The 12,281-nt window shown below is 42.7% G+C and overlaps 1 protein-coding gene and 1 pseudogene across 3 annotated transcripts in view; both read left to right on the forward strand.

The window, feature by feature from the left end:
• The window catches only part of LOC132012839 (small ribosomal subunit protein uS2B-like), a 1,085-nt pseudogene extending 483 nt beyond the window's left edge, over positions 1 to 602 (forward strand).
• Positions 1 to 12,281, forward strand: part of PARD3B (par-3 family cell polarity regulator beta) — a 1,033,909-nt gene that overhangs the window by 893,842 nt on the left and 127,786 nt on the right. The window lies entirely within an intron of this gene.

The raw sequence follows: 12,281 nt of genomic DNA on the forward strand, positions 1-12,281 counted from the left end.
TTTGCTGCTGCTGCTGGAACCACTCCTATAGCTGGAAACCTCACTAACCAGAACCAGGCAGCCTTCTGGAAGCCAGGACTCCTAGTGGCTACTGATCCCAGGGCTGATCACCAGCCTCTCTCAGAGGCATCTAATGTCAACCTGCCTACCACCACTCTATGTCACACGGACTCTCCCCTGCGCTATACGGACATCGCCATCCCTTGCAACAAGGGAGCTCACTCAGTGCGTCTTGTGCCGTAGATAATGACTGGGAAGTTCTGCGCATGCGTGGCACCATTTCCCATGAACACCCGTGGGAGTCTGTGCCTGGTCTCTACTTCTACAGAGATCCTGAAGAGGTTGAAAAGGGTAAGCAGGCCGCTGCTGAAACGACTATGACCAAGGAAGAATTTCAGGGTGAATGGACTGCTCCAGCTCCTGGATTCACTGCTACTCTGCCTGAGGCCGCAGACTGGTCTGAAAGCGAGCAGGGGCCCTCCGTGCCTGGTCAGCAGCTCCCTCCCGGGGACTGGAGCCCTCAGCCGGCCACTGAAGACTGGTCCGCAGCTCCCACTGCTCCGGCCACTGGATGGGTAGGAGCAACCACTGAGTGGTCTTAAACGGCTCTTGCACAAAGGCAAACAAAATGGAAATATTAACAGAAAATAAACAGTTTCTTAAAATAAGGGGGAAAAAATCCCATTCATTCAACAAATATTTATTGTGTAAGATTTGGGCCAAGTCCTTACTGTCATGGAACTTAAGATCTACTGGAAGAGAGAAATATTAAATTCTTAATTATAATCCCTCCTTAATTATAAATACTACTGAGGAGAGGCACGGTGTGCTATAAACATATTTGACATTGTGAAGGATCAAGGAAGGATTAACTGAGAAAATGACATTTAAGTTGAGACAAGGAGAGTGAGTAGTTAAGAGCAGTTCGGTCTGAAAGGGGGATGAAAGGCATTTCAGACAAAAGAGCAGCAGGGGAAGAAAATCCTGATGTGCAAAGGAGCTTGGCATTGTGGAGAAGTGAAAGAAGTTTCTCTTCCTGACACCAGGTAGAGAACAAAGAGGTTCAGTAATTGGATGAGTTCATCAGTCTGCATGGGACCTTCCCTTCCTTGGACCAAGAGGTTTGCCCTAGCACAGATCACAATATAGAAAAGGTTCCGATTTTCTTCACCACATCTGAGGGCACTCATCACCCTCAGCTTATTCAGGGACATGTGTTCTCCCTCCCAGAGACCTAACCCATTTCCCACCCATCTCTCATTCTCAGGGCTAGACGATGCCTTATTAGTCAAATACATGTATGCGTCTGCAGTTAACGATCAACTTTAAGCATCCAAGATAATGGTTCTCAAACTTGAGCTTGCAGAATCACCTGGAAGGCTTGTTGAACCACAGAGTTCCTGATTTAGTAGGTCTGAGACAGAGCCCCTAAAACTGACATTTCTAACAAGCTGCCTGTGGCACTGGTTTCCACACCAAGGTAAGTTACTAGGTGAAGGTATCATCCCTCTTTCCATGATTTGCCAGTCACCTTTAGTTCCTTAACTCAAAGGAAAATTGCTCAGGGAATTTTTGAGGGTAACATCTTAAAATCAAAACTAAACTCTGGGGGTGACTGCTATATTCGCCTAATGGGTCTATAGCTTTTCAACATCAAGACAGAACGTAAAGAACTGCATTCCCAGAGCTTAGCACATGGTAGGTACCCAACATAGGATTGTTCAATAGATTGACGATCAGTGAAGGAATCACAGAATGGATGTGACTTAGCAGATTTTATACATTAGTTTTTGGAAAGCTCTCCTGATTCCTTTCAGCCTGAAAGGTCTTCTAGGAGGATAAATTGTCATTCTCTTGGAATCCAGCCTCAGAAATTGCAGAGTCAAGATATGCTTGTATTTTAAGTACTTACTTGGATTAAAAACTGAATTGCTAACAGGATTACAAAATGCCAAGTTTGCTGAGACTCAAATTGTTTATGCGCATGTTTGGTTCTAAGTTCTTTCGTCAATCAGTACATTTCTGTTTCTAATTACAGTCAATGTTTGTGGGTTGTGTTTTTTTTTTTTTTTTTTTTTGACACCTGCACATGAATTCGCAGTCAAAACCAGCTTCAGTAATTTGCACAGGTATAATATAACTAAAACGAGGCTCGTAACCACCGATGTGTCACCTATGCTACGTGTCTAATGAATTCAGAGGTGTTGTACCTCAATTCACATTGGGATTCAGGAAACGGTCTGCTATTTTTCCCATTTTCACTCCCACCGTGTTGTAAAACATTTTTAATGAGCACTCTAACAATTTTCCTCATTCCAGGAGCATGGCGTTTTTAGTAGATGATGCAATGTAATTTTCATTTGTGATTCCTTATTTATGCCCGTCCTTGGAATCTCTGTATTTGGATGCAAGAAAAACGAAAATGCCCAGGATTACCATGATTCTCCAAAATGTAATGTCTGCTACTGCCACCAGTCAAATGAGTTACAGACTCATAGTCAAGTCCCTGAAGTCTAGAAGTGGTTTAGATGGGGGCTCGCTGTCACATCTCAGATATGACCCAGGCACCGGCTCATGGGTCAGAGCCTTCCATATACTGTGATGAAGAACCATCCTGAACAATTCTGCGCCCAGTTTTTAACTTGCACCCTGACCCTAGCTGACACCTGTAGAATGGCAAGTAATTTCTCTGTGGCTTCTAACAATCAGAGGCCTAGTTAGAGAAAAAGTCATTTCAGCATCAGCTAACAATTATTTTTTTGCCCTGAATATCCTTCTCTGCCCTCTTATTTGGTTTGAACTAACTCACCTAATTGGAGTCAACCACTGAAAAAGAGTGGGCTGCCAGATTTGTTGTTCCTGAATGCCCCGTGCTAAAGCATGTCTTGGGGATGACATCTCTTTTTTCCTTAAAACGTAAAAGTTGCAGAATTTGAACAAGGGCTGCAAAATATTGTTGCAAGGGTGCATTCCATAAGGAGAACTCAACCGAAATGGGAGGGTTCCCACACCTGTAACACCTTTGGGCATCCAGAGTAGTCGGGTCCTGGCCAGACACTGCCTTCAGGCCCCTTCAAAAGGCAGCAGAATGATGTCAGTGTTAACATTTCACTGCACATTAATTCTTCAAAAAAAAAAAAAAACTGTCATTTAATTTAAGTGCTTATATGCATATGGTTAATTAAGAAGCCAAAATTGGCTATAAGCTTGGTGAGCTCCAAGAACAGGGAAAGAGAGATCATTACGCTTCTGCTCATGGTTTAGCTATTTGTGAACCAGCTGATAATGTGCAAAATTAAGATTTCGTAAGTGGCATTTTAAATGAATGGTTAATGGCTGAAGATTAATTAAACAGTCAGAGTTGCTGAAGAAAAGGCGTTAAAAAATTATGTTTGTAGGCCAGTCAGTTGCATGCTGAACTGAAATCCTGATAGATTGTTGCCTTTCTGTTTACCAAGAGAGCATTTTAACAAAGCGAGTCTCCCAAAGCAGGAGAACGCACCTCTCTCACACACCAGGCAGCCACGCGTTAGCCTCAGGGATGTTCCATTGGAATAAAAGCTGCCAAGAAGGAGAACGGACTAGAAAAGTGTTATATGGAGGGATCTTCATCTAAAACCTTCATCCCAGGTAGCCAGGCATATTTTATTTCTTTTGTATGTGTTGCATAGTTCTGAGTTAGAGTAGGCAGAACCCATGGGGTTTTTTAAGAAGCTACTCGAATTCTGTAAGAGAGACAAAGAGTTGCAGTATATTGTTTTCAAGCTGGAGTGGATACTTCTTTAAGTCTGAAACTGCTAGCTGACTTGGAGGTAAAAACAAACAAACAAACAAACAAACAAAAAAAACTTATTTTGTACCACTGGCTGTACCACAGGTTCTTTGGGGAAAGGTTTACTTTGTGCATAAGAGATATTATAAAATATTTTTTGAATTTGTTTGTCATAGCTCAATTCAATAAATATTGAATAAATGAATGAATGAGCTACCTACAAGTTGTGGGGGGGGGGGGATGTCAAAGTCTTCTTTATTTTTTTTTTAAGATTTTATTTATTTATTTGACAGAGAGAGGGAGAGAGGGAACACAAGCAGGGGAAGGAAGTAGGAGTGGGAGAAGCAGGTTCCCCGCTGAGCAGGGAGCCCAATGCAGGACTCGATCCCAGGATCCCGGGATCATGACCTGAGCCGAAGGTGGACTCTTAAAGACTGAGCCACCCAAGTGCCCCTGTCAAAGGCTTTTTTAAATGCCTTTGCATCTGTGTGGTTCAATGGCCACCCTTCTTTTTTTCTGCACCAGGTATCGGAGTGTGCCTATGCAATGACCGTGTCCCAGCCTCAGGGACCATGTAGTCTAGTGGAGGAGACATAGGCATGTCAACAAGCAAATTGCAGCCATGCTAAATACAGTCAGAGCGGTCAAAGAGGGGAGTTAGGAATCGGGGGATAGGGGGGCAGTGGGAGGGGTACAGGAAAATAGTGTATTTTCCTATCAGTTGGAAAGGAAATTACTTCTACCTATTTTTTTAAAAAACATTAACGTCGAACTGTAATTTTTCTTTTTGAGTTCACACGTTTCAATTCCCTGCTCCCAGGCAGAAGACCCACATCATGCAGGCCAGACAGTTGTGTCTCCTGTTTAAAAGTTCCCTAGAGAAGGAAATCCTGCAGCCTCCCTGGGTATCCTGTTCCAGTGTTTAATCACTCTTCCAATCAAGAAGTTAATCCTATTTCCTCTTCTCCAGCCTTCTTTGGCTTGGTGGACCCTGTAAAACACCCAGGAGACCCTTCGGAAGCCTTGAGAAGTTAATTAGTCGACACTGGGCTGCTCTGGGTTCACCGGTGTGCCTTGTCACAGTGAGGCTGTGTACGTGCACCGTTGTGATGATACGATTTTGTTAGATCGCTAGTAAGTCAGAATCGTGTTCCTCCTGGTCTAAAGACAATGAGAGCCAATTGACATTTTAGCATGTCTAAAAGAAGCTGTGTTGTTTTTGTTTTTGTTTTTTAAATTTTATTTGTTTATTTGACAGAGAGGGAGATCACAAGTAGACAGAGAAGCAGGCAGAGAGGGGGGGGAGGCAGGCGCCCCACTGAGCAGAGGGCCAAATGTGGGGCTCGATCTCAGGACCCTGAGATCGTGACCTGAGCCGAACACAGAGGCTTAACCCACTGAGCCACCCAGGCACCCCTGAAAGAAGCTGTTTTATTACATGTACAACTACCTGTTAAGTTAGACACCACTGAAATTTGGCCTCATGTCATAGAACTCAGAAACCGAATGATATAATGTTGATAAATAATAATATTAAGCATGATTAATAATATAGCCAACACTAGACATTACTGAGAATTTGCTCTGGCTAGATACTGTGCTAGTTGCTTTGCATGGACCATTTCATGCCCTGACCACGTGACCAGGTGGGACTATTATTGTCCCCATACAAATGAGGGACCCGATCTGCAGAGAAGTTGAGGGACTGGCCTGATATCATCAGGGATGGGGCCAGGATTGATACCTACCTAGCCTGAGCCCAGAGCTTAGACACTTCACCACCGTGTATTTAACCACCGTGCTGTGTTGACCGCTGTATTCATTTTTAAAAATTATTTTCTTTCTCCAGAGTTCTGTTTCAGTCTGCACTCTTTTCTTCCTCCCATGTGTAAGAAGTCCCACTCTATAAACTTTGCTTGTGGAAGGTGATAGTACCGCTGAATAAGAGTCCCCAGGCCAGGAACTGTTCTTGCTGTCGTTATGGGCAGTTGAGTGGCAAGTCCCTTCTCCTTTAAAGAAAAAAAAAAAAACAAAAGGCAATAGCGGTTCACTTTAGAAAAACTGATAATTCATAGCTTTTCCACTGTGGTACAAATCGAACTGATACAAAAGGAAAGAAAACAGGTACTTCTGGGAGGAAAGCTGTGCCGTTGAACAGACAGGGTAAAAACTGAGCTCACAGATTCCAGAAGCATCGGGGGAGCAGTGATGTCCAATAACTGCGGCTAAAAGCTGCATTAATTGACGAGCTACGGGTTGGAAGCTACCTCCAACCAGGATCCCTAACTCGCTGGTGCTCTTTTCATAAGCAGAATAGGATGGGGGGATGGGGAGGTCACCTTCCATGGGGTTCTCCAGACAGAAAGGAAGCAGCTGTGACCCAGTGGCCTCTTTCTACAAAGGAAAAGCTTGGCTTTTCAAGCTGCTGCATTCAGATCACCAGGGGATCTTGTTAAAATGCAGATTTTTGATTCCAGAGGGCCGAGGTGGGCCTGAGATTCTGCGTTTCTAACAAGTTCCTGGGGACACTCACCCTGCTGGTCCCGGAACCACGCTGTGATTAGCTGGGGTGCCGAATGAGGCAGGGCTTAATTGGTATCGATTTCTTAAACCATGTAAAATAAACATGTGGCAAATCTCCTGAAACCCTTCTGAAGTTTCCAGCTGTCAGTTCCTCGTATTGGTGAGTTGGCAGAGAGAGCTCATTCTTTCCAGGCCAGAACATTCCTTGCTCAGGTTCCGTATCCTGGGAGGGAGAGTATGGCTTTCCGTTTGTGGACTGGTATTGCCAGTGCAACCCTCAGCCTCAGTGGTCCGTGTTTGGACCTCTTGATGCGCTCTGAGAAGCCTCTAACACCTTAGCAACATACTCTGTCTCCACACTTGAATAGGCATAAATTCAAATTTCTTTCCTCAGGTGCTGTTACCAACCTGCCAAGAAAAATTTTACCACTACAAATCAATAATCCATTCTTCCCACCACACCCCATTCAATTAAGAGTCTCCGTGGCTCTGTTTACTCCGTCATTTGATTTAAAGGCAGTTACATTACAATTATGTATTATTTGGGGACTGGCAATATTTTAACTAAATCCTATCTTAACTCCTCTGATAAAAGATATCATCCTCATTAACCTTCTCCCTAAGCACAAAAGTTTCTGGAGTATGTCCTTTTGGATGTTTTTTTTTGAATGCCAGGATTTTAGATTAAATTATGTATTCCCTTTTTTGAGCAACAACAACAAAAGTTGACACCACCGGAGCCATTTATAGCAGTGAAGAGAGAGAAAACAAGAATTTCCCCCCCCTGGGGGTTGGGTTGCATTTCAGTGTATTTATCAATTATGGAAAATGTCTCTGAATTAGAATAAATAAGAAGATGTTCTCAATAAGACTTCCTTCTCTATTTGGGAAAGAGTCAAATGGAGAACAGAATCCCTAAGCCCAACCTAATGTCCAGAGACTGGGACTGATTAACCTTAGTTTAGAGCAGCTCTGTCCAATAGAAATAAAATGTCAATCCCATATTCAATTTTAAATTTTCAGTAGCCTCATTTCAAAAAGTAAAATTAATTTTATAATAGAGTTTATTTAACCAAATATATGCAAAATACAATTTCAACACTTGCTCAAAACAGTTATTATAGAGCTATTTTACACTCTTTTTTTTGTACTAAGTCTTCAACATCTGGTGTGCATTTTGCACTTTACAGCCCATCTCCGTTTGGACTCGTGGCATTTCAAGCGTTCGGTAGTGATGTGTGACTATTGGCTGCCATATTGGACATGCCAGAAGCCCTTCAGCATACTTCCAGTGGTTAAAGTTTTCCAGGGTAGTGGGCAGACTCTCTCATTTAAGACTAGCTCCCGTGGCAGAAAACTCGTTCTTGTGTTAAACCCTGAACTTTCCCTTCTTTCGCAGAGTTTACAGCTCAAGTAAGAAAAAGACATGGAAACAATAAATTTCCACTCTTAGGGAACATACAAGTCTGCTAGCTCTACCTTTTCCATCTGTAGAAAGATGCACCCCAACTTAAGAATCGGCTGCTACACAGTGAGGTAACCTCAGAATGGGTTGAGCAAGACAAGGTGCATGTCTAATCACATCCCAGATCTGTCCTTGTTTTGCCTGGAAGGAAGATGGAACCAATGATCTAGCTCAACCTACAAGGCTCTACCTGAGACGGGAGAATGGAGCCTGGCCTTCAGACAGGAGTACGTGTAGTCCCCATGCATAAAGGTTTGTCAGCAGCTAACCCCAGGCAGAAGGTAACTCATTACAACAGTATAACCCACCCACGCAATTCTCATTTAACTGCAGTTCTTCCTCCCTCGCCAATGGTATTCATTCTAGCCAGGAATAATGAAGAAAGTGCTTTAGAGCAGAACCTTCTCTTTCCTTGGGCTTAACTCTTATTCTTGCTAAACTGATCGTCTTCTCGAGATGTCACGTCTCTAGAATTTCATAATGACAGACTTCACTTCACTTAATTAATACCCACTTTTAATTACAAGCCTTTCTTGCCTACTCTCGCTGCAATTTTGTGACTGTGACACGTCAATATAGAGCACCATTGTTTACTTAACTTGCTCAAGCTAGACATCTAGGGTTCCTTCTTGAGGCTTCCATCTCCCTTAGCCCCACACCCAGACTCTTTCCCAGGAAGATCCATCACAATGGATCTTTGGTAGCCAATTGTAGCTTTGGTTGTCTGTAGTCTGCATTTCCCCAGTGAGGAAATGCTGTGGGGTCCAACATTCCTACACACATCTCTTGATCCATTGTGCTTTCCCTTTGACATGCTGCTCTAAGCTGGACAAGTTTCAGTCTGGGAGGCTCTAGTGGCTGGATTAGGGAACATTGTCTTCTGCTCCCTACATGCATTGCCTTCTACAAACTCCTCACAAAATACAACTCTATCGGATGCTCTTCTGGTCCCTATCCTCCCAACTTTCTAAGGCCCCCAACTTCAGTTGGATGACCCAAGACAATCGCTTTGTCTTTCTGTATTTCTTTGTATTTCTGTATCTCTTTGTTTTGTTTTTGTTTTTGTTTATGTTTTCCAGGTGAAGCCCTATGTGTTACTCGGATTTAGCCCAGACATTACTTCTTTATTTCCTCTCTGAGATCTCGAAGCAGGAACTGCATTTAATGTCTAATCCCAGCACAATTCCCGAGGCATCTGGTATTCAATAAAGATGTATTGAATAAATGAGTGAATCCAAGTGGCGCCGCTGTTAGCCACATGACTTTCAGATCACAGAGCTTTCTTGTCACACTCTTAGGCTGGCCAAACCTCCCAGGCTGATATGTCTTGTCTGGTCTCCTGGTCAGTACAGCCTCCTTCGGGCTGTCTCTCTGCTCTGATCCGCTCTGATGCTTGTGTTTCAGTGATCCCACAGCTTTCTCCCGGCCCTTGTTTCTTAGGGTTGGGGTGGCATGTCCTATTTCTGTTCTGTCAGGAAATGCCTGTTCACCTACTTCCTCTCGGTGAAAGACTTCCCAGGACACACGAGTCCCTATTCTCTCCATCTGGAGCCTCAAACACTTCCTAAAGGCACGAGGAGTAGTTACTCTTCAGAAGCTACGGGCAGCCCGATATGGCTGCTTCACCAAGAGAAAAGGCACTTGTTGGCAATTACATTTTTGTAACTCTCTTTCCCACACCTAATATTTGTCACTGACTCTTGTTGATCTCCAGTCACCTCGACTGTTACATTCCAGAGAATTCTGCTTGAAACGAGCACTGAAACCAGCTGACCTCTAGTTTTCTAGAGTTTGCTTTGGCCATTAAAAAAAAAAAAAATTGGCTGTGATTCACTCACTTCAAGTATCTGGACACTTCTTCCGTGGTCTGTAATTTCTCAGAGATACCATCTATGTTTCTCGGGGCACACCTCTCAGCTCTTTCAAAACCATGAACATAATTTGTGAGTACTGCAACGGGAATGCCTTTAAAGCATCTTGGATCGTGTATTTTCCTCTCCCTCCTACCACGCTTTTCTTTTCTACCTCTCTTCTGCCTTCCCTTGCTGGAGATGTCAGATGAGTTACTTAATGTCTCTGCATCGTTCCCCATCTGCAAAGACGGGATGGTGGGACTAAGTGATCTCGGCACTTCTTTCCAGCTCCAAAATTATATGGTTCTGTGATTCTTTAATGGAAGCAAAATAGGAGTTCAGGTTGCTCTGCCTTTTCTCTGGTGCTGTTACCATGTCAGGGTCTCTTTTCCCAGCAGTGGCCTATCCTTTCTTACTCCACTCCACTGTAGATTTAAGAATCAAATAAAAATTACTCTTGAATGTCATTATCATTTGTTTCATAGGCCCCTTAGCTCCCTTTGAGGCTCGCTTCTCTGACCATCTCACACCTCTTTGCTACTTCCTCTGTTAACCACAGTACCGGGGATCCAGCCTCGTTCCCCCTCGGCTCACCCTCACCGCTGCAGGAATGCTTCACCCGAACTCCAGATTTCAAGAATTAAAATAGGAGTGTGAAGCTCCCTAAACTCTCACACTGGGGAATCTCTTTTGTCTGTTATCCAGGTGGTTCTGTCCTTAGTTAAGAAGAATTTGGCTTATGAGATTGTAAAAAGCTTTTAGCAATGGAATTTTACACACACACACACACACACACACACACACACACACACTTTGTGATTTTTTCCCTTACAGCAATTGAATATCAAAATTGGTAACTATACTATTAGAAACTTTACTTGTTTGCATAGAAATGTTCCCTTAAAAAAGATAAGAGAGAATCTTGTTGATTCGATGATAATATCAGAACCTTTCAAGGTAGGGCAGGGCCTGTGGGATACAAGAATACAGGAAAGTCATTCTCAGTATTTCCAGAACAATCTCTTCAGCACCACCCCCTTCCCACTTAAATTCTCTGGCCTAGAATGTATTGAAGATGTACCTGTAAGTTTCAAACAGCTATGGGCCCTGTCTTCTGAGAGTTTAAACGGTCTTCTGTGGGCCAAAGTAGAGAAAGTAATGTTTGGGTCTATATTAAATAGGATGAAAATTGTATGGAATTTACCATCAAATCACGGGAAACTCCTCCCTAGATTTCATAGCATCCTGGCCTGTTACAGACAGGTGAGCATGAAAATATTCTTTAAAACAAAGTCTGTTGTGATTGTTGTCAAGCCCGGGAATGATGTGTATCAGATATCAGAAGGGAGCATTGATCCTTGCAGTCTGACATTTGACAAATTGCAAGTTGTATCCTGGCTCATACCCTTTAATTCAGAGACTAGGAGTGTTGTTTACAGGGTCGTCTTTGTAGGTGGTTCCGTGTTGATGTTTGTTGTTGGGCCTGATGAGGTTGCCCACAGACACCTGTGGGGCCATGGTATAGAAGAAGCAGGGTTTCTCACTTTATATTTACACTTCGTTTCAGGTAACCAGAGCTAGGTTTTCAAACTGACGTATTCAGTCTCTGTTTCTACATACATTGTTTTTCTTAAGTTACAGGCATGAGCTTACACAAAAAGGGCATGATCAGGGAAAGCCCACTTTTATTTTCTAAGTTCAAAAGTAGTAACCTATGAGAAACTCACTAGGAAATAGCTTAACCATTACTTGGGCCCAACGGCAACATTTAAGGTAACATACTGTAGCGTCCATTTATGTTCCAAGTGAAATGAAACTTTATTTTGATTGGGACTGTCACAGGTAATTTCTGCATGTAAAATACATCTAGGGACAACTTTCAAACAGAGTAGTCACTTTTAGTTTAGCAGGCAGGAAACTCTCCATTGTTGTCAAACCCTCTTCACAAAAACATCACTAACCCAGTGACACGCAGTTGTAGAGAAGAGGGAATCACCTCTCAGCTTCCTTGGAACCAAAAAGAGCAAGGTTGGTCTCTGTCGGCGTTCAGTGTGTCTGAGGGCTCTTTTGTTTAGCTGGGCTTCTCTCTAGCCAGCAATGCTTTTAGAGTCTTGGAATTAGATTTCTTTCTCTTGTGCTGGTTTTTGAAAGGTGTAAATAGATTAATGCATATTGTTATTCTCTGAAGGTAACATAGGATATATAAACTGTATAATATGAGTTGTCTACTCAACTCATGAACTCATGGAAAGGTAAGAAGAAAAAACAAAACTTCTCTGGATTTAAACACACACACATACACACACACTTTCTCTTTAGTGCCTTTCAGAGTTTTCCTTCTTTTCTTAAGAGAGCTGAGATGTTCACTTTATAAAGAATCAGTAAAATAATGTAGGATAAATTTTGTCCATTGTTAAAACCATGAAGTTTGGATTTAGGAGTACATGGGGCCATTGAGTTTCACAATAAATATTTTGCATCATATATAGTGTGAGATGACATATAATATGGGATGTAATGTGTATCGTAAAAGGTAGGCTACGTAAGTTATGTTGATTTCTATGTGTTTGTCTCAAGACCTCACCTATTACATTCCCAGGGAATAGTCATTCTCTTTTCTTAAAACTTCCTTGCTGCTTAAAATTCCCAGAAGCAGAAGCCAACTGGG

This window comes from Mustela nigripes, chromosome 3, assembly GCF_022355385.1.
Source record: "Mustela nigripes isolate SB6536 chromosome 3, MUSNIG.SB6536, whole genome shotgun sequence".
Taxonomy (NCBI): domain Eukaryota; kingdom Metazoa; phylum Chordata; class Mammalia; order Carnivora; family Mustelidae; genus Mustela; species Mustela nigripes.